Source organism: Ambystoma mexicanum, chromosome 8 (assembly GCF_040938575.1).
Source record: "Ambystoma mexicanum isolate Mex_15411 chromosome 8, UKY_AmexF1_1, whole genome shotgun sequence".
NCBI lineage: Eukaryota > Metazoa > Chordata > Amphibia > Caudata > Ambystomatidae > Ambystoma > Ambystoma mexicanum.
The window spans coordinates 1,017,836,261-1,017,862,732 of NC_090929.1; the positions used below are offsets into that span (position 1 = coordinate 1,017,836,261).

The 26,472-nt window shown below is 48.4% G+C and overlaps 1 protein-coding gene across 1 annotated transcript in view; it reads right to left on the minus strand.

Moving 5' to 3' along the window:
- LOC138472665 (inhibitor of nuclear factor kappa-B kinase subunit alpha-like) overlaps positions 1-26,472 on the minus strand; it is a 1,781,717-nt gene that overhangs the window by 1,204,176 nt on the left and 551,069 nt on the right. The window lies entirely within an intron of this gene.

The window sequence follows — 26,472 nt, forward strand, 5'->3', positions numbered from 1 at the left end:
TCTCTAGTTGTTAAGCAGGTTAGTGCTAATGTCCTGGTTTGCTATGGTCTGATGGCAGGTAGAGTGGCATGGCTTCTGGAGTAGAGCGATTGCACTACTCCCCACCCAGGCCACACCTACCCTGACGGTTGCTGCTGGTTCTCGCCTGGCCTCACCTGCAGACAATCTGGAGATGCCTCTGTGGGAGCCGCCCTTTGCCGCAGAGGGCTGCCCTCGGAAGGTCAGTTATGCCCAGATGGACGTACCAATCAGGAGAGCTGGGCAGGCTGGGAGGCGGGAGGGGTAGGGCAGTACTGTGAGAAAGGTGGACACAAACAAAGGACTACACCCCAGTGACTGCAGACTACATTCAGGCCAGCACAGAAAAACAGGGTTATAAACTACAAACATACAAGAGAAACCCATCACAATAGCACAAATTGGACAACAAAACTACTAAAAATACACCCAAACCACTCCACTGCAGTACATAAAACAGGCCCAACAGATTAAAATCAATGTACAACTTCTCACTGAGCATCAACCAGCCCCTAAAGTGGCTTCCCAAGTGGTTTCCATACCAGTTCCCCTGAGGGAGCTGAAGGTGCCCAAACTATGACCCAGACTGCTAAATTGAGAGCTTGAGGGCATGGGTGTAGTGTCTCTCCCGGATCTTGGGACAGCATGTTGTAATGGCACAGCAGCTTCCTGGAAGAGGAAGCGGACATTGCCATGAGATGGGAGAACCAAGGTTGGCAGGCCTACATAGGGGCCACCAGGATTATTGTGACTGGTTCCTGGTGCAGCTGGTGTACTATTTTGTTGAGAAGGGGAATCAGGGAAGCGTAGACAAATCCCCCGGACCATGTTATCCAAATACCGTTCCCCTTGGAGTGGGTCTGTGGGTACCTGGAGGCGTGATCTGTGCATTGGACGTTCTCCAGAGTGGCGAATAAGTCTATCTCTGGGAAGCCCCCTTCTGTGAAGACGCTGAGTAAAATGTCCTCCTGTAGCCGCCACTCGTGGTCTACAGGTAGGGCGAAAAGTCTCTGCGGAGTAAGTCTGCCAGAAAATTGAGTTTCCCTGGAACATGTTGTGAAAGAAGGAACAAGTTGTGTTTGAGTGCCCATTTCCAAATGTTCTGCGACAGTTTGGACAGCCCTACAGAGTGAGTGCCCCCCTGTTTGCTTAAGTAGTACGTGGCTGTAGTACTGTCCGTGAGGACTAGAACTGTTTTCCCCTGGAGGTGTGTTTGGAAGGCCTTTAGATCCTTGAACACTGCTAGTAGTTCCAATAAGTTGATGTGATTGGATGCTACTGCTGGAAACCACACCCCGTGCACAGTCTGTTAAACGAGGTGAGCTCCCCTGACCGTCAGAGATTTGTCTGTGGTGAGTGTGGCTTCTGATGCGGGGGGGGGGGGGTGGTGAAGGTTTTCCCTTGACCACCAATGCAGAGACTGAACGAGGGCTGCCGAGACAGCCACTAGATCATCCCACTAGCTTCTGGCCTGACACCATTGGCTCAATAGTCACTCTTGCATGGGGCGCATGCGCAGGTGAGTGTGTGGAACTAGGTAGACGCAGGAAGCCATCATCCCCATCAGTCGCATAGCTTTGCGTACAGTCACTTGGTGACTGGCTACATAGTGAGGGATCTGGAACAGCATGTTTTGGACCCTCTCGGAAGGGAAGATGAGCCCATCTTCTGTCCGAATTAGAGCCCCCAGAAACTGTTTGACTTGGCTGAGGGTTAGACTGCATTTTTTCTCGTTCATAGATAATCATAGGTTGAAGTGGAGATCTACTGTCCTCTGGGTATTTGTCTGGCATGTTCCGTACGAATCCCCTGTTATGAGCCAGTCGTCGAGGTAAGGATAGACTGGGATGGACTACCTGCACAGGTGAGCCGCTACTCCCTCCAGCACCTTTGTGAACACCCTTGGGGCTGAGGCAATGCCGAAGGGAAGAACCTTGAACTGATAGTGGGTGTCCTCTATCATGAACCAGAGGTACTTTCTGTGCGCTGGCAACATTGAAATATCAAAGTATGAATCTTTCATGTCCAATGTGGCAATGTAATCCCCCTGCTGCAGCAGTGGGATTACCTCCTGAAGAGTTGTCACCCTGAATTTTTGAGGTTTGACATACTTGTTCGCAGGTCTAAAACAGGGTGCATGGCGAGATCCGTTTTGGGTACAAGGAAGTACACTGCATAAATACCCTTGTTTACCTGGAGAAGGGGGGGGGGCGACTTTGATGGCGCTCTTTTCCAGTAGGACCGGAACTTCTTCCATCAGGATGCGCAGGTGTTCTGGCAAAAGGCATCTGCTTCTCGGTGGGTGGTAGCGAGGTGGTCGGAGAAATATGATACAATACCGGTGGGCAACGGTCTTTAGTACCCACTGATCTGAAGTGATCCCCTCCCAGGCGTGGATGAATGAAGACAAGCAACACCAGACCAGGAAAGCGTGGGAGGGGACCTGAACTGGCGAGTCGCTTGGAGGTGGAGGCCGGGGAGCCTCTAGGAGTACAGTTTCTGCCTCTACCCTTGCTCCAACGAGAGCCTCTTTGTGAGTATTGGAAGTTACCAGAGAATTCTTGGCCGGAGGACCAGGAATTATTTCCTGAGCCATATTGCCCCTGGGGCGAGCGGGAGAAGGACTGGCCACAAAAGGACCGGCGTGAGTAAGAGGCTCCACGCTGGTGCAAGGGCTTATCCATGATCTGGCCAAGTGATTTCAGGGTCTCATGTTCTTTCTTTGCCATCTCTAGGGTGTCGACCGCTTTGCCGAAAAGGTTTGAATTCTCAGCTGGCTTATTAATTAGAGAGGCCTGAGTTTAGTGTTTAAACCCAGAGTTTTTTAACCAGGCATGTCTTTTAAGCAGGGTGCATCCAGAGTGTTCTTTGGTATGTTTTGGGTTACTTTTCTGCCTTCCGCCACGAGCGCCAGCAGGCGTGATCGGGTGGGCTGTGGAACGTCCTGAAGACCATCCTGCACTAGACCCCACTGGATATCACTGTAACGTGCCAATAGCGTGGTATTTGCGATCCTTGTGGAGTAGGCCACAGAGGCGGTGACTGCTTACCCAGGGCGTAAAGCTTCTTGCAGTCTTTGTCCAGAGGGGATTCTGCTGAGGCCAGAGGTACCCTCAGCTTTTTCTGAGTGGTCGTAACTACTAGGGAGTCGGGTGTAGCATGACCCCTAATCTAGAGGGGGTCTGAGGACGATGGGCAAAATAGTTTCTCCACCCGGGGGTTAACTGCCCGAGTGAGAGACAGGGGCATAGCAATACTATGCTGCAATTGATCCTTCTTTACTCCCCTTCTACGAATTAGTCTGGATTGCCTGATAACATCCAACACTAGGTGAACTAAGAATGCTTAAAGATTGCAGCTTTGCCCAGGTTAAGGAAGATAGCTTCCATCCCAGAATAATGGGATATTCCTCTTAACATTAAAACCACCTGCATGCAGCATAACCAGAATTATCTGGATCCAGTTTAAAAAAACTGGATCTAATAAAACACAACTAAACCCAGTATATGTTAAACTCACTCGATCCATTTGAAAGGCTGGCACCACCTCAAATCTAGAAAGTGTATTTGCACACCCTCATCACCTACCTTCCTGCCACAGCATAATCATACTAGGGGACTGTGCCTCATTTCTAAGGTGACCCTGGCAGACACCTGCACATGACAGGACACTTACAGTTCAGAAGACATTTGCTAAAAAGGACCAATGGCACTGCACTTGAAACATACTTGGTACCTTTTGAAAGAGGCACTCATAGAATGAACATTCTGCAGGCAAATAAATAAAGTAAGCTAAGTGCACAGCAAAGTGCTGTGATTATTGGAGGGGCACAATGCTCTGCACCACACTAGTTGCATTCTTTAATTTGCAGTTTCCGAGTCAGGGGAGGAAGAGCCTATAAAACAGGCGCGGCACACAAAATGTATGCACGACATGCACAACCAAGTGCAGTTGTTAAAAGTTGGTTGCTTTGCAGGCTGACTGTTGAGTGACATAACCCTTGTATGTAGTTTATTAGATCAACTGCCCTCAGAAGAAGGCAGAGGCAAGAAGTGCCCTCAACTACAACTACAGAAGGTACGGTTATTAATCTTTCATCCTTTTGTGATTCGCTATTGGCCTTGCAGCGCGTCTCCTCCTGGGAGGACGACTCAGAGGCCAGGATCATGTCAGAACCTATGCAAAAGACATCTAAATTCAAATTGGTCTCATCTCCTGACAGCGAATTGCCCAAAGTTTAGTGCAACTCCATCTCGAATCATGCTTTCCAATCTTGTAGAGAAGCAGCATAGTACTGTGATCTCAGACTTCGAGAAATCTATTAACGCGATAGATACGAAGTCTGTGACAATTGGGGGGCAAGACGATCAATCCTCTTTCTTGCGATAGTATGCTGGTTTCCCCAACCTGGCCACTGTCAAAACAGATTTTGGAAGCCACCCTAGAGCTTTGCCATGCTTCAAACACAGCCTAACCCATTAATGCAATCTCAAGTATTCAACAATAAATCTGACATAATGGAATTGCATACATTGCTGCAGGGTGGAAACAACTATCGACTCTGGAGAGAGTGCATAGACCTACCACACTGGGGTCATTATACACGCCTGCATTTAATCTGATCTTGGAATCTCTGGTGCGCTTGCATGACATCAGCTCAGAGGTCCAGACCCACTTTTCTATGTTTAAATACAAGAGAAACTGGAACCATTATGTTCTGTTGTGGGATCTTGCAGGCCTCCCAACAGTGCGTTATCAATTGATCCTGTCCAGGATGCTTGCCAAGACAGCCCCAACAGGGATCCAGTAGAGGTAATTTCTACAAGTATATTTATTATCTGTCTGTAGGCCGCCACGGTTGGCTGGCCTTGTTTTTGAGCTTAGTGAGGTTGCAGTCACTGAGATTGCATGCTCCAAGCAGCAGCCGCTATGTTTTAGCTGGTGTACCAAGAAATATTTCTCAACCAGAGAAAACTTAAAAAGCTAAGAATGCCCCAGCTTTTTAACCAGAAGGATTTTTCAAAAATTCTCACATTTTCAAAATATTTATGTTAATGTTACTTTGGTTTTGCCGAGACAGAATACCACTGCTCTTTCCACTTTGGGGAATCATCCGTGCAATTCCAAAAAAGGAATAAACAAAGAAACTTTGAAAAACTGTAAAGGTAAAATTACCCTACATAGGGGGAGGCATGGCTAGCAGCTGGCGAATGCAGACATAGAATCTTTTGCTCCGCCGGGGTTGCTGAAATCCTTGGAACATATCCTGTTTTGTGGGCTGCAAAACGTCTATAAGGCAGTGTGACACAGAAATACTCACCCACATTGAAATTCCGCTGAAAATCTGAGCCGTCTGAGTCCCATAGCAGGGGCTCCAACGTAATACTCAACTATAAATAGTTAAAGACAAGATGGAAAACAAAACAGCGCCACTGATCAAATAAATAGTCCACTGCTTAAATGACTGTGAGGAAACCTTGCAGCACTGCGGTTGAAGAGGGAAAATGGGAGAGTCCCCTTCCCCCCACTCTCATCCAAACCATGGCCTAGGACGTCACGGCCCAAGCACCCCCCGCGAGACGAATTCGACCCGCTCACTTCCACACCAGATGGCAAGATCCACTGTGGCCACGCCCCACATGGCCAGGGAGCCTGCCCGTTAATGAAACCACGTGCGGGAACCTCAAGTGGAACTGATGTCGACTTTATGGACCAACTCGATTAGAACAATAACCACAAATGCCATCATTGTTAGAGATGCCATGACGACATAGCCAACAGAAAAGAACACACGTGCCACCATGCACATCGGTCACTCACACACCAACCTGCACGAAGAACATACTCAGTGCTATGACGTAGAGGACCGTAAACACCCACAGACTTGCATCGTTGTTATTTTCCACATAGGCCACCTACAGCACTGCAGAAACGCAAGATGCCTGAAGAGTTTGTGTATATGCTTGCAGACACTTTTTCGCCACTAACGCCATGAAGACGCCACTCTACATATCTACTAATGCATATGGCACTGTCGCCCCTCGTGACCCCCATATTATGGTTCATGTACCGCCACCCAGAAACCAGGCCCAGGTAGGCTGCAAAGCAAGAGTCCCCAGGCAGAAGCCTCTCAAACGAAAACTGCAAAGCGCTGATCACGCAGAACGAGCTCCAACAAGAGCCCACAGCCAAGGCCGCGAGGTTGCAATCTACATGCCAAGCTCCCTCTCCCTACGCCAAGGTTACAACTGCCACTGCTAAACGCTCATAAGAGCCGTAATACAACTCAAATGCTCATAATTCTGCTCCAGCCACGGTCTCGCCACACGTGACCAAGCCGACCTGATACGATGCCAAGCCTACGGGACAGAAGAGCGCTGGGGTCCCACGTCTGGGACACAGTCTGCAACAATAAAGTGACAAATTGGACACCTACAGCGATGGGAAACACATGCACACCAGCCACTAGTCAGACCTGTCCATAGTCCGTGACTGACACATAGTGACACATTGTTGCCAGCACCAGGTACACCACGAGCTGGGAACAACAATGGTCCCAGGGTTGGGGGCTCGCAGATGAACCAATCAGAATACGAGGGGTGCATCATGATGCCAATATAGTCTAGCCAATCACCAAGTGTCCCCTTGTAACAAATTTGTTGTAGCAATTGTTAGGGATGGCCCAAGTGTGCCACTTGACCCTTCCTCACCCAATAACACCCCTTCCTATAGTTAACTATACTGACCCTACCACTCGGGGAGCCAACCCAAAGTGGCGCTAGGTTTTGGGGATCGTTTTCCCAGGTGACGCACGTAGCGCGTCATACAACGGTAAAAAGGGCCTGCGAGCCCACTAATGACGAGAGCCTCCTGGATGCATCTGGTCTGAGAGTTCGTCCCTGCCTGTTTCTGTAATAAACAGCAGTATCTACCTTGCTCTTGTGTGTGCCTCATACTCCTTTTGGGTCGCGGGAGGAGTTGGGTCCTCCCCAGCCCCGGAGGTCCGCGGACGTCCCTGCCATCACCCGGGAAATCACCCCGACACGGTCACGACAAAGGATGGAGCCAGCACATCAAAGGGAAGTATATCGAGGAAATCTGAGTTTCCCCGTGGATGACAACCCGGCACAGCCGGACTCAGAACCCCACCGGACTCCTGAAACTGAACAACAGCACAGGAAGACAACACCCAGTGAGGCGCCGGATGGGGGTTGGGAGATTGACAACTGCTCCCCAGTAACACTGCTAGAACGTTCTGGGGCACTATCAGGACTGCCTGGGTTCCTGATTCCAGCCCTCTGCAAGGGTCCACCCTCCTACCTTAACCCAAAAGGGATAGCCTCGTTGATGACCGGCCTCGAGGACCCGCACTTACCCTAGCTACATACCGAGATTTGAACCACTGCAGAGGAGCAGGTGCACGTGGGATTGCAACTCCGGAGGGAACCTAAACAAAAGGCTATGGTTAAAGACATGCCCCGTAAAGGGGCGGCACAGCCCAAAATGGACCAATACACTACGACTACCCCAGCAAAGGCCCCTGGGGCTATGGACAACCCGGGAGAAGAAGTACCAAATGGGAGCGCCAGCCAGATGCCATCACTCACTGACATCATGGCAGCCATCTGAGAATCCAGGGCATCAGTAGAGACTAATATCAATGGACTGGCCTCAGAAGTCTCCTTTCTGCGACAGGATCTGCCCAACCTGATATCCTGGGTGGGAGAAACGGAGCAGCACATCTCAGATAGCGAGGATGCGATAAAAAACATGGAAGAACGCCTCGAACTGATGGCACAGAAGCTCACCACCTTTGAGACACACGCAGAGGACAGCGAAGGCAGATCCCGCCGGAACATCTTGCGCATACTAGGCCTCCCAGAAAAGAAAGAGGGACAGTCTATGGAGCTCTTCTTAGAAAGTTGACTCTCGGATCTCATGGCACCCAAAAAACGTTCAAACTTTTCTCTATAGACCAGGCGCATCGAGTTCCTATTGGCAGACCAATATCTGGGGCCCCTACGGTGATTGCCCAACTCATTAACTACACAGACCGGGACACACTCCTTCACATGGCAAGAGTGACGGTCCCAATTACATACAATTGCAACCGCATTGGCTTCTTCCCAGACTACACAAGGGAAGTGCAAACGTCCTGCCAATCTTATGACTAAGTGAAGAAAAAACTTGACTCCATCGGCATCAAGTATGTGTTCTTTCCTTTCCGGCTACCCTGAAGCTTTACCATAACACGGTTCATGTGTTCCACAATCCGAACGAGGTCTGGGACTGGCAGGAAAAAAGTTCTTTCAGGCCCATGCCCGAGAGGGCACAGGGACCGCACACCCTGAAAAGACACTGACAGAGGGAGCCCGACTCAAGCCGAGACTCTGCCATCACGCCAGGACCACGAGAGCGGAGAATCCCCCAGGACAGAGTGAAAACACCCGACAGGTACTGATACACAGCGAGCGCAAACTGGGACCTTGATGACTATACTTTAAGGGACCTCCACCAACTACAAGGCTCCTATTGATCAGCTCCTGCAATCCTAAAACGGGCAGCCCCGGCCAGGGCGTAGAGAGAGAGTGAGGTGGACTGGCTCCCGAGGATTACTCAGATTATGCTCATACTAGTTTAGAGTTTCACAAGTTTGGGCGACTGGTACTTCTAGTTGGGGGGGGGGAGGAGTGCAGGGTGGGGGTGTTTATGGTGAACAACGGGTTCCACTAAAACCCAATCAGAATCGCCGGAAGGCGAAGCCGGGCCCCGGAAACAAAGGCACGGTAAACTAAGGCACAAAGCCTGTCCTGCCCGTCCTCTGCCTTCCTCGCCGTTCGGCGAGAGTCTCTGCACATTTTTCTTTTGCCCAGCCTCTACGACTACATCCAGCTCTTGCGCATGAAGTACTGAATGGACTATAACGTTCTGCTGCCGCCTTAACCGTAAGACACTAACCGTAACATTTCCCTGCATATTGCATAACATCTATCCATCCTCTCACCATGTCTAGAGAGTCCTCTTGAGTTCGGATTATTCCATCCGCTGCGCGCATCAGCGTGTCTAACGCTCTATCTCTCAGTAACGTGTACTGCGCGACCTTGCCCATTAGTATTGTGTGCACGCAAACAGCATTTCCCTCACTGCTATATGAGACTCCTCATGTGCTTTACACTCCACCTTATTATTGATTCATTCTGTTGGTAGCCACTCCACCACGTGTGTTGAACTATGTTGTTACTCTGCCTATTAATATGGAAGCCAGTCACCTCGCCTCTTATTGTTGTTTTACTGTCATACTGGTAAATGGCATCTAGATTGAATAACATCGATCACACTGGTAAAAATTCACCCTAGCCACTTCTACCTGCTTGTTCCTGCCATATAGCATTATAGTCATACTAGTGGTCCTACTACTAAACGGCATCTAGTAACAATTAATGCCATTGTTTTAGCACACATATTGTGCATTCTGCCCTCCTGGCCAATATAGTGTTTTGTGCATTCTGCCCTCCAGGCCAATATAGTGTTTTGTGCATTCTGCCCTCCAGGCCAATATAGTGTTTTTGTGCATTCTGCCCTTCAGGCCAATATAGTGTTTTTGTGCATTCTGCTCCCCAGGCCTACCTTGTGTAATCTGTATCTCGGCCTACAGTGCCACATGCTCCAGGCACATGAGCAACACCCTTACCTCCAAATCTCACAGCACAACAAATTCACACACAATATGTACTCTCTGCCCCTCCTCGCCTGCCTAGTAAGCACACTACTCACCCTAAAGACTACACCTCACCCTTTTACCACACAGCACTACCACCACTATCAAATCACCTCGAATCTCCAACACATTATGGACTTCTTGCCCAAGCCTTCACACACCTCAAATAACACTGCACTGATACCTAACCTCAGCCACTGACTAGACAGACTCAGAGCCCGCACCACCCGTATCCACCACCATGCCACCCCTACACTCACACCACACAGAAACTGCAAACTCAGCTCACGCACCCCCAAAGTGCACACACCCCACCACCAAGACAATACCTCTATTTGCTACAGATCTAAACCCACGCTCACCACACCTAGTGGTAACTCATACTCTCAATGTACCGCTGTACCCAATGCAGTCACCCACACCATCACAAAAAACTCCTGCCCAGCACTATACAAATGCACCTTAATCAATGTACCATCACTCAATGCCCACGCATTAGAAGTAAATGACTTAATAACTACCCAAAACCTAGACCTACTCGCTATCACCGAGAACTGGCTCAACGAAGCCTCCGGCCCAGCCATCACACTAGCCTTACCACAAGGGTATGCCATCCTCAGACAAGACAGGATAGCCAGAACAGGAGGGGGGGTAGCCATTATTCACAAAGACACACTACCCATCAGAATCTTACCCCATCAAGAGGATGAAACTATAGACATCCTATCAGTCAAATTAGCACTCTCTCCAAATAGCACAATAAATATTCACACTTTATACCGTCCACCTGGACCAACCACCAACTTCACAGACAAAGTCAATCACCTCCTAGGAAACAACCTTACAAAATCCACTAAGACACTACTTATAGGTGACCTTAACTTAGGATTCAATGATCCCAAGGATAAAACTGCTATCTGCCTAGCCAAAAACATCCAAGACCTAGGCTTCTCCCAAAAGATCACTTCGCCTACTCACGCAAAAGGACGCATCCTAGATTGGATTATAGACCATAACTGTAACACAGACATAACCTCGAATACCAGCCTCCTATGGACAGACCACAACCTTCTATTTGACATCCCTGTCACATCAAGCCCCAAAGTGCCCACTAAAGCACCATTGACCTTAGCCAGAAGCGCCAAAAAACTCACCGCTGACAACGTCGGTGCACTCCTCAATCTGCCATGCCTAGCGCCCCCGTTCTCCACAGACCCCAACATCCTCGCAGAAATATTCAAAGAAACCATTACTATGGCTGTTAACACCGTTGCCCCATTGGAAAACAAAAAAGAAAAAAAATCCTTCCACTCCAACTCCTGGTTCACAGAGGAACTTCAGACCCTGCGCAACGACAAACGCATGCCGCTGAAAAACTGGCAGTCTAACCCCTGCGATACCACAAAAGCCAACTTCAAATCCATAGCAAAAAAATACAAAGACGCAATCTTCCTTGCCAAATCTGAAGCCTACAACCACCGCATCGCCTCTGCCAACTCTCACTCTAAAGAACTTTTCAATATATTCAAAGAACTAACCGTACCACCTACACGCCCTGATGAAATCATCAAAGACGAGGCATGGTGTACAGGCATTCAATCAGCCATGCTTGCAAAAATAAACCTCCTCCAAAGCAAAATATCCAACCACTTCAAAACTCTACCTAAGCAAAGCGCGCATGCACAGATAAAACCCAAGGTAAAAGTAGGAAACATACCCAAATTTGCATTTACCAAAATCTCCAAAGCAGAAGTCATAGACATCCTCAGGCACCTCAAACCCTCACAATGCAAGGGTGATATATGCCCCCCTCAAATCATCAAAGACTGCGCTGAACCACTCGCCCCTCTTCTCACAGCATTTATCAATGCATCCTTCACAACAGGCATAGTTCCCGACAGCTTTAAAGAGGCCTGGGTACACCCTCTCTTAAAAAAAACGACGCTAGACCCTGGCAACCCGAACAACTACCGACCTATAACCACAGTCCTTTTCCTCCTGAAACTACTTGACAAAGCCGCCCACAAACAGATTCAACTATACCTCGAATCTAACGCTATCTTGGGAAAAAGACAATCTGGGTTCCGCAAGGGACACGGAACTGAAACCGCACTTCTAGACCTAAAAAACGAAATCACCGACATCCTAGTCAAAGGCAAGCCTGCTCTCCTCCTTCTCCTTGACCTCTCAGCTGCGTTTGATTTGGTAGACCACACTACACTTACCAGTCACCTTACGCACGCTGCACACTTCTCAAATGACGCAGCATCTTGGGTAACCTCATTCCTAGAGGGCAGAGCTATGAAAGTGTTCTCTAACACAGCACATGCAGCACCCTCCATTATCCACTGTGGTGTCCCACAAGGTTCCTGTACTGCCCCCACGCTCTATAATCTTTTTACCAAGCCTCTCTTTGATAAACTAGACGGGCTAGGGATCACCTTCACAAATTACGCCGACGACACGCAGGTTCTCCTTCCCATAACAGGGAACTATCACCAAGACACCACTACCCTGCAGCAAATCTACGCTACCATACAAGCATGGATGGCTACCAACGGCCTCTGCTTGAACGGGGACAAGACCGAAATCCTCATACCAGGACAGAAATCCACCCTCTCTAACCTCAACCCACTGTACATCAATTTCAACATAGACAATTGTATCATCCCAGTGCTATCCTCAGTCAAAACACTGGGGGTTCACATAGACGCCACACTATCTATGGACAACGGCCTCTGCACTGAGCACCAAACTCATTAACGCAATAAAACCATTCCTAACCAAGGATAACTGCCTCTCCATCGCCCGAGCAACTATAGGAGCCAAACTAGACTATTGTAATGCGCTCCTAGCCGGCACCTCCAAAAGAAAACTATCTAGGCTCCAAACAACCCAAAACAACGCTCTCAGAGCAGCCCTTAGCATACCAAAAAGAGAGGACATCACACAAGCCAGAAAGACAGCTCACTGGCTTCCAGTCAAAGACCGTATCTTTTTCAAAATTCTCACAACCACCCATAAATGCATCAACCTCTCGGCTCCACCTTACTTATCTGACGATAGGTAGATCTCATTCCACGAGACCAAGAAGATCTCAATACACCAATCAACTAGCAATACCTCGCATCAACAGAACCAAGGCCGGAGGCATAGGCTTCCCCTTCCTCGCACCCAAACTCTGGAACTCTCTGCCTTCTGACCTCAGAGCTGATACAGCTCTACTTTCCTTCCGAAAAAAACTCAAAACTGTCCTATTCAACTAACTCCGTCTCATGTTCTACTGCTGCTCAATGTATATCTGAAAAAGTATATATCGGCCAATGTAACCGTACGGACATGAACTGTATGTAACTAAGTATAAGCAACACTGTAACAAGCACCACGATGTCCTCGGCCTGCTGTGCGCTCCACAAATGCGAATAAATAAATAAATATGCACAAAAGTCTGCTACAAACGCAGATACCGCATCCAATCCCCCCAGACCACAAGCTGGGAAGGATAGCTTGGCATTTGGAGATTACAGATGTTTACTGTTCAGAGTTCAAGTTACAGGGTCACTCAGTGGCAGCAGGGTCGACACTGAGCAAAATAGACACGGGGGCAGGGCGCTAGGGGCCCACAGGAGCACTTGTGGGGTTGCGAGTTTGTGGCCACAACATCCCCTTCAGACCCCACAAGAAAACACAAATAGACATGGCACGTCACAGGCGGATATCCCTAATGCCTTGGAATGTTAACAGGCTGGGCTCTTGCATAAAACGAAGGTTGGTACTCCAGTTGCTTAACCGGTATTCTCCAGATATCGCCCTCCTCAAGGAAACCCACTTAGTCAGTACAGAGTGTGGTTTCTTTAGACGGTCTAATTACCCACAAACATACCATGCCAGATTCTCAAGAGGGGCCACAGGGGCCATGGTTAGTTTCCACAAGCGAGTCCCATTACAAGTGAGAAAAGTGAGGGCCGACCCCCGGGGTTGCTTTGTGGTGGTGCTCGGCGACATGTGGGGAGAAAGTTGGGGCATCACCGCAGCTTATGATCCCCCTCCACTCACAACCGAATTCCTAAATGAGCTCCAGGCAATATTACTTACAAAACAGGCCGATTCATGGATTCTGGGAGGGGACTTTAATGAGGTCATGGAGGTTGGCACGGCCAGGTCACACAGTGGCTCCAAGGCCTGTGACACCCCAACTAAACTATATACCTTTGGGGAAGCATTGGGACTAGTGGATACCTGGCGGGCAATAAACACAGCAGACACTGTGTTTTCATTTTGTTCTAACGCACACAAATCGCTTTCAAGGATAGACTATGTCTTCATCCCCAGGAACATGTCCAACCGACTGCTGTCCGCAATTTTGCTTGCAAGAGGGGTCTCGGACCACCCCCCCCTGATGATTATGTTAAAAGGCAGGTAACCCCACCAAGAGGCCAAATGGCGTCTGAACACATTATCTAGTAATACCGGAAATAGCAGAGGGCCTCCGTCAGAAGACTACTGAGTATTTTGACCTGAATGAGGGGTCGGTGGTGCACTGTCCATTTACGTTATGGGAAGCCTACAAAACAGTCCTCCGCAGGGAAGCCATTTCCTTAGTGTCAGCTCACCGTAGACAGCACACGCAAGAGATCGCCGAGGCGGAGAGACAGGTGTCTGAAAGGGAGGAGCAACCTTTGGAATTGGGGACACCAGCCTCCCAGGAGGCTCTAGTGATGGCACAAGGTACTCAGAAATATAGTCTTAGACAATGCCTGGGCTGCCCACTGGTCGATCCAGAGCCAAACATATGAGACGGGACAAAGCGGGCAAGACTCTAGCATGGCTAAAAAGGCGCAAACGAAGCAAAGGGCAGGTACTCGGACAAAGGCGAACTGTTAATGGCAGACCCCAACAGAGTGAAGCCTTTACTACCTTCAATGAACGACTCTACTCCCCCCTCGTCAAATGTAAACCTCGGACCAAATAGTTCAAAATTCTTAGACTCAGTTGAAATCCCTCAGCTCTCTGAGCAGTGGGCAAGGAATCTTGAGTCCGAAATCACAGTTGAAGTTCAAGAAGCCCTATCACAGCTCTAATTGGGTAAAACTCCAGGACCCAATGGCTTTCCGGTGGAAACCTGGAGACGACTTGGGGGGGGGGGGGACAATAACGAGAGGCATACACCGAATGCTCCTGTGCAGTAAGGGACAGGGACAACTCCCCTCAGACATTTGGAGGACATGCATTGCTGCGATTCCCAAACCTGGGAAACCTCCAGAGCAATGCGTCTCCTATAGGCCTATATCATTGATAAACGGAGAAGCTAAAATGTTGCCACAAATCCTGTCTAACAGGTTGCTTGCGGTGATACAATCCCTCGTTCACCTGGACCAATGAGGATTTATGCCTAGTAGATCCGCCCGTATGAAACCGTGTAGGGTCCAGCTCGCGATGGACAGCACCTCCGAAACCCCAGACCCACTCGCCCTATTGGGGGTGCATTTCGAAAAAGCGTTTGACTGGGTGGGGTGGGATGCCCTGTGGGAAATTATAAGTCGAATGGGAATTGGGCAGGGTTTCACATCTTGGGTTAAACTTCTCTACGACTCACTCGAGGCAGTTGTGAGAGTAAATGGCAGATCCTCTAGGTGGTTCCCACTCGTCCGAGGTACTAGACAGTGTTACCCCTTCTCCCCCGTATTGTTCCTCCTTGCTGCTGAACCATTAGCGATTCGTCTTTGAACGGATAAGGAATGGGCTGGATTTTTGTGGCCTTGGGGAGGGGATGATCGGGTGTCGCCAAATGGAGACACCCTCCTTATTCATCTTAGCAACCCCATTACCTCTTGCCCGATAGTATCTCATATTCTTTTAGAATAACAAAACTTTAGGGGGCTTCAAGTGAACAAGCAAAAAACTATGTTTTCCAATCCAAGGGGGAGACACTGCAATCCCAGAACAGTGTCTATACCGCATTTCTGTCCTGGGCTTTACCTAACTAGGTATTCGCATCAGTCCAATCTCAGAGGACTTCCTTCAGCTTAATCTACAACCAGTGGTGGACAGATTTGCAGCTGATGCCTCCCATTGGCAGTCCCTCCCGCTATCACTAATGGGCAAGGCTGCATTGTTCAAAATGATAACACTGCTGAAGTTTCTATATGTCCTCTAGAACGCCCCTCTCCCTGTCCCCCACACAACCTTTGTAACAATAGACATGGTCCTCCGGGGACTACTTTGGAGAAGGATGCAACCCCGGGTTACCCTCAAGACACTGCAACGCTCGTGTGGGAGGGGGGCATTGGACTGCCACGTCTGCGCACCGATTGCTGGGCTGCACAAACAGGAGTGGTGAATGAGTGGCTGCACGGCAACCCTGCACTACCACACATCAAGGTTGAATTAAATGGCACAGGCTTGGTTGCCCCTCTTCAAATACTATACAGTGACCGTAATGGAGCAGTAGGAATGTCAAAAATGACGCTCCATATCCGTCGAGTCGGGAGTGAGGCCCACCAGCACATCGGTTGGGATGCAAAACCTACACTGTCCCAACCACTGTGGCGTAACAAACATCTCCCCGAACTACAGAGGATGGGGCACTTTGCAAACTGGGAAAGGCAAGGCATATACACACTGGCAGATGTAGTTCAAGAGGGACGCCTTTTAGACTTTGAGACCCTGAAGATGAAATATGGGCTACAACCAATGGAACACTATAGGCACATACAACTCACTCATGCCATTAACACCCAATTCCCGGATCTAGATGAAATACCCAACTGCTCCCCCCTAGAGACCAATGTTCTCCCGGAATGCATCCTGTCTAGGGTGACCTTCACACTCTACCAAGTGCTCAATTCCTTTGGGACCAGAGAGCTCGATAGACTGAAAGGGAAACGGGAAAGAGACATGGGCCCACTGGAAACAGAAGAATTGGTGGAAGCATTGATGTTCCTTCGGGAGATGGGGATTGATGCCAAACTAAGACTGATCCAGATCAAAATACTGCTCCAGGCGTACTTTTCCCAAACAATGATGGCCCGGTGGGGGGTGGTGAACAACCGGGAATGTCTCTGTGCACGAGGGTAGAGGGCACCTTCTTCCATATGGTCTGGGACTGCAACGTGCTGCAGATCTTTTGGGAGAGATGCACTAGCAGGATCTATAAAGCCTTGGGGTCACTGGTTCCACGTGACCCGAAACTGATATTATTGGGAATTTGGGGGGTAGCTAGACTTTACCAAATATGAAAAAACATTCCTGGTGGTGGCACTGGGCGCAGGGAAACGGCTGACGGCCGCAATTTAGGGCTCAGCAGACAAACTAAGTATTGACCGATGATCCAACAAAGTGGACAGATGTGTCTCCCTGGAAAAGAGAATCTAGAATGCCAGAGGATGCCCCACGAAATTCCAGAAACTGTGGGTGAAGTGGGAGGACTCTGGATGACCCCCTCCCGAATTAGGCCACCTTGGCAGGCCATGTATCTCCTACGACAATAGATGCTTAAAGTCAAGGAACTGCCCCCAGGCAGCCTGAGACACCTGGACATTGCCAAAATTGTTCACGGTTATTAATGCATTTGTGTATCATGCGACCCTGCTGTTGTTTATATTGGGTATTACAAATAAAATCAATAAACATTTATAAAAAGAAAATGACCCTACACAAAGAAAACTGCAAAAACAGTCAGCATAGCTGACAATGTTTTGGAATCTTCGATTGTTAGCTCACTGGAATTTGTGGATGATGGTTTAATTCAGGAATCTGTGTCAATGTAGGAAGTGTTACAGTTGGTTATACGTTCAGCTTTCCGTGTAGAATGATGATTTCAGCCAGCAGATCTTATGCTCATGCTATTTCACAGTTCAAGAGATCCCATGTGTATAGAACTAGGGTCCTCCATGTGGATTTGGAAGCCATATTTCCTGATCGGACTCCAATGGTTTTAAACCGTGCTAATTGTTTGATTTTCTGACATAGGATGCTTAAGAATGAGATCTACAAATAATAGTATACAAGTAGAATTTATTGAAGGCAAAAACGACTGTGGTCCTTCATAATGCATACAGAATTCTTTACAACATGCTTTTAGCAGAATCTGAGGATTCTTTGTCTCTTGGCTATGATCTGTTCCCCCTATTCATGCTCAGTTGATGAGAGTTTCTGATAATTTCCCATTGGCCATGTGAGAAACCAAAGTGTGTCTCATCTAGTGCCTGGGGATCCCCCCTCTCAGGTGGCCCGGCCACAGCCATCACCTTTGGATCCAGACCTTGGGGGTGGACCAGTGCGAGAGGTTAACCTGGGTGAGGGGCTCGTCGGGGAGTAGAGGTGAGGCAACCGATGGTGAGACGCGGTATTCCCCCTTTCCCGTGCCCATGGCCGATCCTATTTCATAGGATTCTCCAATGTCCCAACTCCCCCCATCCCCTTTCTGCACAAACACTGGGATGAGGTAGAGGACGATAGAGTAAAGAGGCTAACCCTTACATATCTAATTGGACATGTCCCGTTAATCGGGGCAGGCAAAGTCAGGTACCCATTAGCTCTCCCCACACGGATAAAAGGAGGAACATAGAGACACACTCTGAGCAAGGTGGAACACGAGAAGGAGCAAGCAGAACTTCCAAGGCGAAGGCAAACCTACTGGAGCAGAGCGACCGACAGAGGGACGAGAGCAAAGGGTAGAGAAACCCAGGAGATCCTTGCAGGAGGGCGTTGCAACTGAAGAGCTGTGAAAGATATGTGGAGAAGGACAAATCCCAGACGAGAAGACTGCATTGTGTTTCAAGGACGCCAGCGACCCTCCCGGGTGAACGAGATGGGGAGGCGAGGCCAAGCCTGTGGTATTAACCTTGAGTTGTGAATCAAAGCCGAAAAGTCAGGAAAGGAACGCGCACAACCGGTGAGTCAGTGAAAGACATGAAAGGCCAGTTTGTGTCAAGGAAAGATTGAAGCTGCAACAGTGTATCTCACAAGTGATGGTTGCGCAAATGCTAATGAGATGCAAAAAAAGCTAAACAGTGATGGACTTTTAAGTGGCTGATAACTGTGAAACCAGTGATCCAGAGTAGCGGAGTGGTCCGGCGAAAGGAAGTAGCCCACTCGAAGGTCTCCAAGAAATGTGAAATGTTTTGTTATAAAGCGCCAAATTGAACAAACTCTGAAATGCGTAATGGTCCGGATTAACCCCGGCAAAAGGGGAAGTGAAAAGGTTAATACTTGAAGAGAAAGATCTTTGAATTTTTGTACTTATGGTGCTGAACTACCAAGAGACAATGGGGCAAATAACATAAGAGTGTGAGCTAGAGGGAAAGTCGAACTGGTCCTGCAGAGGTCTATAGTAAAAGCCTCTCACATTCGAAAGTCTTTGATATCAGTGAAAGGTGTGGGCCCGACTTAGGGAGACCAGAAGTGTGATAAGTTACGCTCACCTGGCTCCCACAGGGGCATCGGTCGGAACCGGACTGCTGCGGCCTCCACCCACGTGATGCGTAGTGCAGAGATGACTGACTGGATCTGCCCTCCTATTCTCGTCTGCTTGGCCCGTAGAAATATTCTCCTACAAGTGGAGAGATGGATTATCCACTTGTGGATTCAAGAGATAGCACCCCCACTGTCCTCCCGACTAATCACCTCTGAAGCGCCCTCTCAGCAATCTCACCTTATATTCTTGAAGGATGAGCCCTCCATCCTGCGAAGCACGCAGGGGCGCGTTGATGATCAGTTACTTCACTGGCCTGAAGATATTGGAAGAGTTGTAGACAAATCCTGACTCCAAAAGGTCCTGGCGAAGAGCCGTAAGTATATAGTTCGTAAGAGTTCAAAATGTCTGGAATTCACTCCTGTCCAATTCCTCTTTTATCTTGCAGCTTTGACCCAATAAGAAGATTGACAACTGAAAGCGCTCCGATAAAAGTCTGCGTTATCCAACACTGTCCAGTAAATAATGCCAAGGGTTAAACTTGCTGCTTTCTCCTTATCTTACAGGTGCACACAAGAACATGTGGCGTGCTGATGAACTATACCTCTGGTGGTAAAATCAGGTAAGCATATGGCGGCTAAAGAAATTGTCTGTCTGTTCTCTCTGCTCACCTTGTTGTTTCTTGTCCCCCTTAGGTGCCGGGATTCGGCGATGTAAAGATGGAGACAGCGCCGGATCGAAGAGATGCTGTGTGGAACGGTGAGTATGGCGCAGCGCTGCTGCTGGCGATGCAACGCGTTTTAAAACAAAGTCTTTCCTCTTGTTTTAAGATGCGATGAATCCAGAATCAGGTAAGAAATCAGGTAATACTCTTGTTCTAACCTTTGCTTCTTTCCTTCTTTCTAGGTGCTTCAGGTTCGGGGCGGGCGTGGCAGAAGGCTGGATGCTGCTGCTGGCACGGTGAGCGTTACGCTGCTGGATGCAGAATAACGCGAAGCGTGTGCTGGTCTTCGGGCGTGGTTTAAATAGCCTCCAAAGTAGTCCTCGCCGACCACACCCAAGTAACAAAATAGTCCCTAAGGTAAAGTAGTCCCTTCCAGGCCTCACATGGGCTTGGATCTTCTTGCAGCATGGTCTGCATCAGGTAAGTGTGCACCTATGAGCCTGGCGCCTATGGCGCCAGAACTGATGTCCCATATGGCTATGGGGGTATGCATCATGACAAACCCCTAACCAATGTGAATTAAGCTTGGGGAAGGGAACCCCTCCAAGTGCTGTGATTGCGAGGTCCAAACCCGGCTGAGGGAGATCCGCGTTGAATCAGGTACTTGTTGATTCAAAGGTCAGACCTGGCGGAGGGAGACCTACAAGAAGTTTGTGTTGAACTGTGAAAGAACTTTTGGAACGCTGGAATAAGTGACTTTAACGTGGAAGGCCAGGCTGGCTTCGATCCATGTTTTGAACTGCCTTTGTTTTGAGAACCTGAGCCAGAGTGCGTCATCCTGTCTACGGGGGCCGCCTTACTCCGTGCTATCCAAGTTGGGGAGGAGAGCTACCTCAGCCACCTTGATCCTTTGTTATAACACTGACTTTCCTTTGCATACACACTCCCCTTTACACAATGTTTGTATAAGAGATAGGGCAGGCATTCGTTTTTTTTATAGTATAGGCCATTTTGATTTGACATAGACCGACTAGGACTGTTTTCTTTATTATCTGATGGTTGAGACTACTCCCATCGTAGCTATAGGGCAAAGTAGGAGTTTTCCAAACCCCAAGAATTTAATAAAGGTTTTAGCACTTGTAGCTCTTGTGTCAGTGTCCTACTTGCGATACCATGCGTCCTTACTTACAGTAAACTGAAGTATTAGGGTGTATCTGGGGGATTTTTAAAATGGTAACCTTGCTGTATTCCAACATAAAGATCCAGGTCATATTTAATGGAAGAGGCCTGTCATCTAATTGCATTGAGAATTATCATGGCCCGAGACAGAGGTACACGTTGGCAAACAGTGTTGGTTGTTATTTATCTGACCTGTGGGAGGCATTGGATGCGGGAAGGTCTAATCCCTTGAAGGCTGTTAAAGATTAAGTGACAACCCTATGCTGATGACATCAATGGGTTTGTTTCAATCCCAGTTAAATTGCAGTACTGTTTAGATCAGATAGAAATCCTACGTTACTGAAAATGATCTGGCGAAAAATACTAAATATATATTGAGCAAAACGTCAACGTCTAAGTGGAGGTTGGACAATAGTGTCCCGGAAGGAGTGAAGTAATCTGTGTATTTAGACTTTTTTTTTTTAATTAATGTTTTATTGTCATCGATATATAAAAAAAAACTAAATTCATTAATATTCATCCCTTAAACAAACCCATCTTTGAACATTACATCAAATCAATAACAAAAAAGGAAAAATTGAACCTTAAAAATCCTAATTCCACTCGGAAGAACCCCCTCCTCCATTACTCCATATCTTTTCAAACAAAATCCACAAACTTCATAGTTGCAAGTGTCAGGCTGATTCTTTCTCCCAGCAGAACGCATTCCCACAATTGCACGGCCGACAGGGACAATCTCGAGTCCACATGGGCTTGCAGAAATCTAGACCGTACATCCGATAATATTTTACAGGAAGTAGTTAGATGGAAAAGAGTTTCAACATTCCCATCTTCCCCACAATACCTACATTGTGCGTTTTCCAAACTGATCCATTACCTTGCTAGTTGAACCTCCTGATGTTTAATCTGCATCTTAACAAGAGATCCCTGTAGTATGCTGAAGGGAATTTTTGGAGATATATAGGTATTTGATTTGAGGGGGGGTGTGTGGCTAGAGGCCGATGGAGTAGGACTGCTGCTTGGAAGGCTCCCGCCTGATCCGTCATGATCTGCGGTGAAAATATACATTTATGTGAATATATGGGCTGAAAACGCCGGGATATGCGTGTGAAGGTCTGGTGATTGCCCTGCTGGAAGGAGAAGCATTATAGTCGCGTTGCAGAGAGAGAAGCATTGTGGAACTGAAGACCCTCCAGTAGAGCCGAAACCAAGATGGCCGGGGCACAACAAAGGAATCAGCAGAGGATAGTTACAGAGTGGAGTGCCCTGTGAAATCTGCAGTGCCTGAGTGAGGGAGAAACAGGAGAGAGGAGGCCGCAGGTCAGGAGAAGTGGAGGTGGACAGCTGTTGGCCAGGACTGCCTCATAGTGCAGCGAGGGATGTCAGCAGGCCACATTGATCGGTGAGGCTGCTGCAGACAGAGCTGGAAGAAGGCGGCGTGGGACCCATTGCAGCGCAAGACTTCCTTTGTGCTAGAGAGCACGCAGCCAGCAGTCGGCGTGCCCATTGGACTACGGCGGCATGACCATTGGACTACTGCGGCATGACCCGGAGCAACTGACCGGCATACTGCAGGTACGGCAGGAGCGGAGAGGGCTCTGTCGAGCGCCGCCTCTCCTCAGCGCGAGAGCCAGCATTGAGCAGTGTGTGGGGGAGCCTCCCAGGGACATCAGAGAGCCGGATCCAGGGGTTTAAAAAAAATATTTGCAGACCCGGTCAGAATTGGGGTCGGAGACCACGTGACTGAGGCCCCTTGCAGATCAGGATTGAACCCGATGAAAGTAAATGTAAACTGCATCTGGCTGGAATGCAACTGGGTTAGGACTCTGCTGCATTGAATGAATAAGGGTTAGAGGAATTGACACTTGGCTGGCAAGAGCCAAGCATTGCAGCAGCGGAGCATCTCATGGACCCGGGCCCGGGGGTGAAAGCAGCAGCATAGCCACAACACACATGCAGATGTCCACGTTTTACAGCAAAAGGTCAGTCTGCTAGAGAACAGAGTAGAGGAGGCTGAGGGGTGGGCCATAAAGGAACAATATTCGCATAGTAGGCCTGCCAAAGGGGTAGGAAGGCGCAGACCCTACAACATACATCAAAAACTTGTTGCTTCAAGAGATTGGGCCTGGCAACCTCACACAAGGTTTTACAATCGTGAGGGCACATAGGGTGCCAACCACGAGCCCCCCCTCCTAATCCTCCAGGAGCACCCCCCAGACCGATCATCGCTAAGTCCTGAATTATAAAGACAGGGAAAGAATACTGGCATATTCTAGACAAGGAGGCGAACTGAAGAGAGCCTCTGCAGATTTGGCGGTCTACCCTGACTACACTTTGCAGAAGAGCAGAGTGCAATTTTCAGCAGCTAAGGCTAGACTCTGAGAGGCTGGGATGAAATATGCTGATCTACCCGGCACGACTTAAGGCTATACATAAAGGCAAGACTTGGTTCTTTGATATCCCAGAAGATGCGCAAGCTTGGATGGACAGAGAGTTGGGCCCGGCGAAAAGGAGCATGATGACGATCGTGGAAAACGAAAGGAGAGCCCTGCTCAACTGGACATGAGATAAAACTAAGGTACTTTGATCTGCACAAGCGACAGAGTGAAGCGTGCTGACAGAGCGGGATATGAACATACGCCCCAGAGCCGGTTGGCTCTTACTAAAAAGGCACTTTGTCCGAGGAAGAGTTCCCGAGTGCATGGGAAAGGGCTTTAATGTATATGGCGGAAACAACTGGCAGCCCAGAATGGTGGAGTCCGGACCCATGGTCGCTCGTCAAGCCCTCCGAGTTCTATTTTTCTTGGACACTTCTTTGTGTGCCCACCTGGTGTGCAGCTACCCGGGGCTGGACAGCTTAGGGCGGAAGCGAGAAGCGGATAAGCCCGAGCAAGGGTAACAAAGCTGGGCAGTTATGTTTAGTTGGTGGATTTGGGGAAGGGGTAGCCTGCATGTTTGTTGAAAGGAATACACAGTACTACGTTCCGGGACAAAACATTACTAGGATGGATGCAGAGAGGTACAGGGGTGCCAGTGAGGTGTGGTCTAAGAAAAGGGGATATATGTAAATGGCAGGTACCATAGATGTATTGACCTGGAATGTAAAGAGTTTGAATGCTTATGTAAAGAGGAATAGAGTGTTTACATATCTTACGAGAAAGAAGGTGGACATCTCCTTCTTGCAGGTAATGCATGTTACAGCCGAGAAACAGGCACTAGTAGCTAGCAAATGGAGAGGGCAAGTATTTGGTTCGACGTATTCCGCTTCTGCTCGCTGGGTATGCATAGCGCCCTCATTGTCTTTCAAAGTTACTCGCATCAAAACGGATAATGAGGGCAGGATGGTGTTAATACAGGGCCTCCTGGAATAAGTAGATACATGCTTAATTAATACATACATCCCTAACCAAAGTGCCGCCAAGTTTTTCCAGACCTTGTATCCAGGTTTAGGCCCCTATCAGGATTAGTAACATGATATTGGGGGGAGGAGGAGTCTTGAACTGCACGTTGAACCCGACCCTGGATAGGTCCGAAACCAAATACACTAAACCTGCTCCGTCTGCCAGAACATTACAGAGGCTTATGGACTCCTTTGTCCTGGAAGATGCTTGGAGAGTTCTCCACCCGGCAGCTAGACACTATTCCCATTTTTCAGCACCACATGCCGTACATACAAGGATAGATTACCTTTTTATAGGGAAAGAACTGATCCATCAGATTACGCATGCTCAGTATGGAGGTAGAGTATTGTCGGGTCATGCCCCACTTAGACTACAGTGGCAATATGTGGCCCCTAAAGCCCCTATACCCACGTGGAGACTTGGGAGCGAATCATGGAGCGACCCCCCATTGCGGGATAGCATTCATAATTGCATCACAGACTATGTGGTGCATAATAGAGGCAGTGTACCTAGTGCTGGAACCTTCTGGGAAGCACTAAAAGTGGTGGTTAGGGGGGCTGCTATGGCGGGGTCTAGAGGCGTAAAAGCAAGCATAAATCATGAACTAACCTCTGCGGAGGAACAGCTGAGGTTATTAGAGCAGTCCCAAGAGCAACATCCAACCACCAAGGCAAAGACTAGGGAATTAAAGCAGAAATGCATGGAATGCTAGGACAGTCTGGGTAAGCACCGTTTTGCCAAATATACGGAGAGGCAGCATAAAGAAGGGGATAAACCAGGAAGGTTCTTTGCATGGCTGTACAAGAATCAAGTGCAAAAAAGCCCTATATACTCAATAAGATTGAGTCAAGGGGACTTCTGCTACACCCAAAACAGGGTTAACGAGGCGTTCTGAGAATTTTGTAAACAACTGTACCAAAAGGGGCCCCTGCTGCCAGGCACCCACTTAGCGGATGTGTTGGGCGAGATCGAGCTCTCGAGCTTGGCCCAAAAGGAAAAAGATGGTCTAGAAACACCCATTACATTAGAGGATATACCTGGATCAGATGGGCTACCTAGTGAATTCTATAATAAGTATGCGCAAGTGCTGGCCCCCCCATTTGCTCAGCATCTTCAATGATTCCTATGAGGCGGGGGTTCTCCCATTGAGCCTGAGAGAATCTATCATTATAACCCTCTTAAAACCACATAAAGCACTGACGGACTGCACATCCTATAGGCCGCTCTCAATGCTAATCAAGATAGTAAGATACTGACAGTGATATCAGTGACTAGAATGAAAAGAGTGAAACATAACTTAGTGAAACCGGATCAGACGGGGTATGTCCTGGCCGAAGTATGACCTGGAACCTGAGGAGATTACACCACATGATCGATAGGACAGCGTCCGGGGACATTGCATGTGCTATTGCCACACTAGATGCGGTGAAGGCATTTGACTCAGTGAGGTGGGATTGGCTCTATGCAACCTTGCATAGATTTGGACAAGCATATATTAAGTGGCTCCAATTGGTGTATACCAGGCCGATGGTGAGAGTTAAAATGGGTAGATGTATCTCAGAATCGTGGGAGTTGAGAAAAGGTGCAAGGCAATTGCCCATTGTCGCTGTTGCTCTATGTCTTGGCCATGGAGGCATTACCCACACTGACCTTTTACAATTGACCTTGTCCTAATTGATCTAATTATAGTGGTCCCAATTGACCTGCACAATTGACCTTTATATTATTTTAGTTATTTTATATATGTATTGGGTTGGTTTTGGATTATACATAATATAAGGGGTTGCCATTTTTTTTGGATTGGCCGTGGGTTGCGGGGGTTCACCCCCCCCCGCATATATGTCCTAATTGACCTTTTAAATTAGGTCAATTCTCGGAGGTCAATTGTGAAAAGGTCAATTAGTATACAACAAGCCATGGAGCCGATTGCCCAGTGCCTCAGGACGGAATACAGAGACGCTGGTATTGAAATAGATGAGGCCAGGCACCTGATATCCTTGTATGCGGATTACACTTTATTATACGTTCAGAACCCAGAGGACAATTTGGAGCTGCTAGCTAGCCGCTGTCCTGTCGA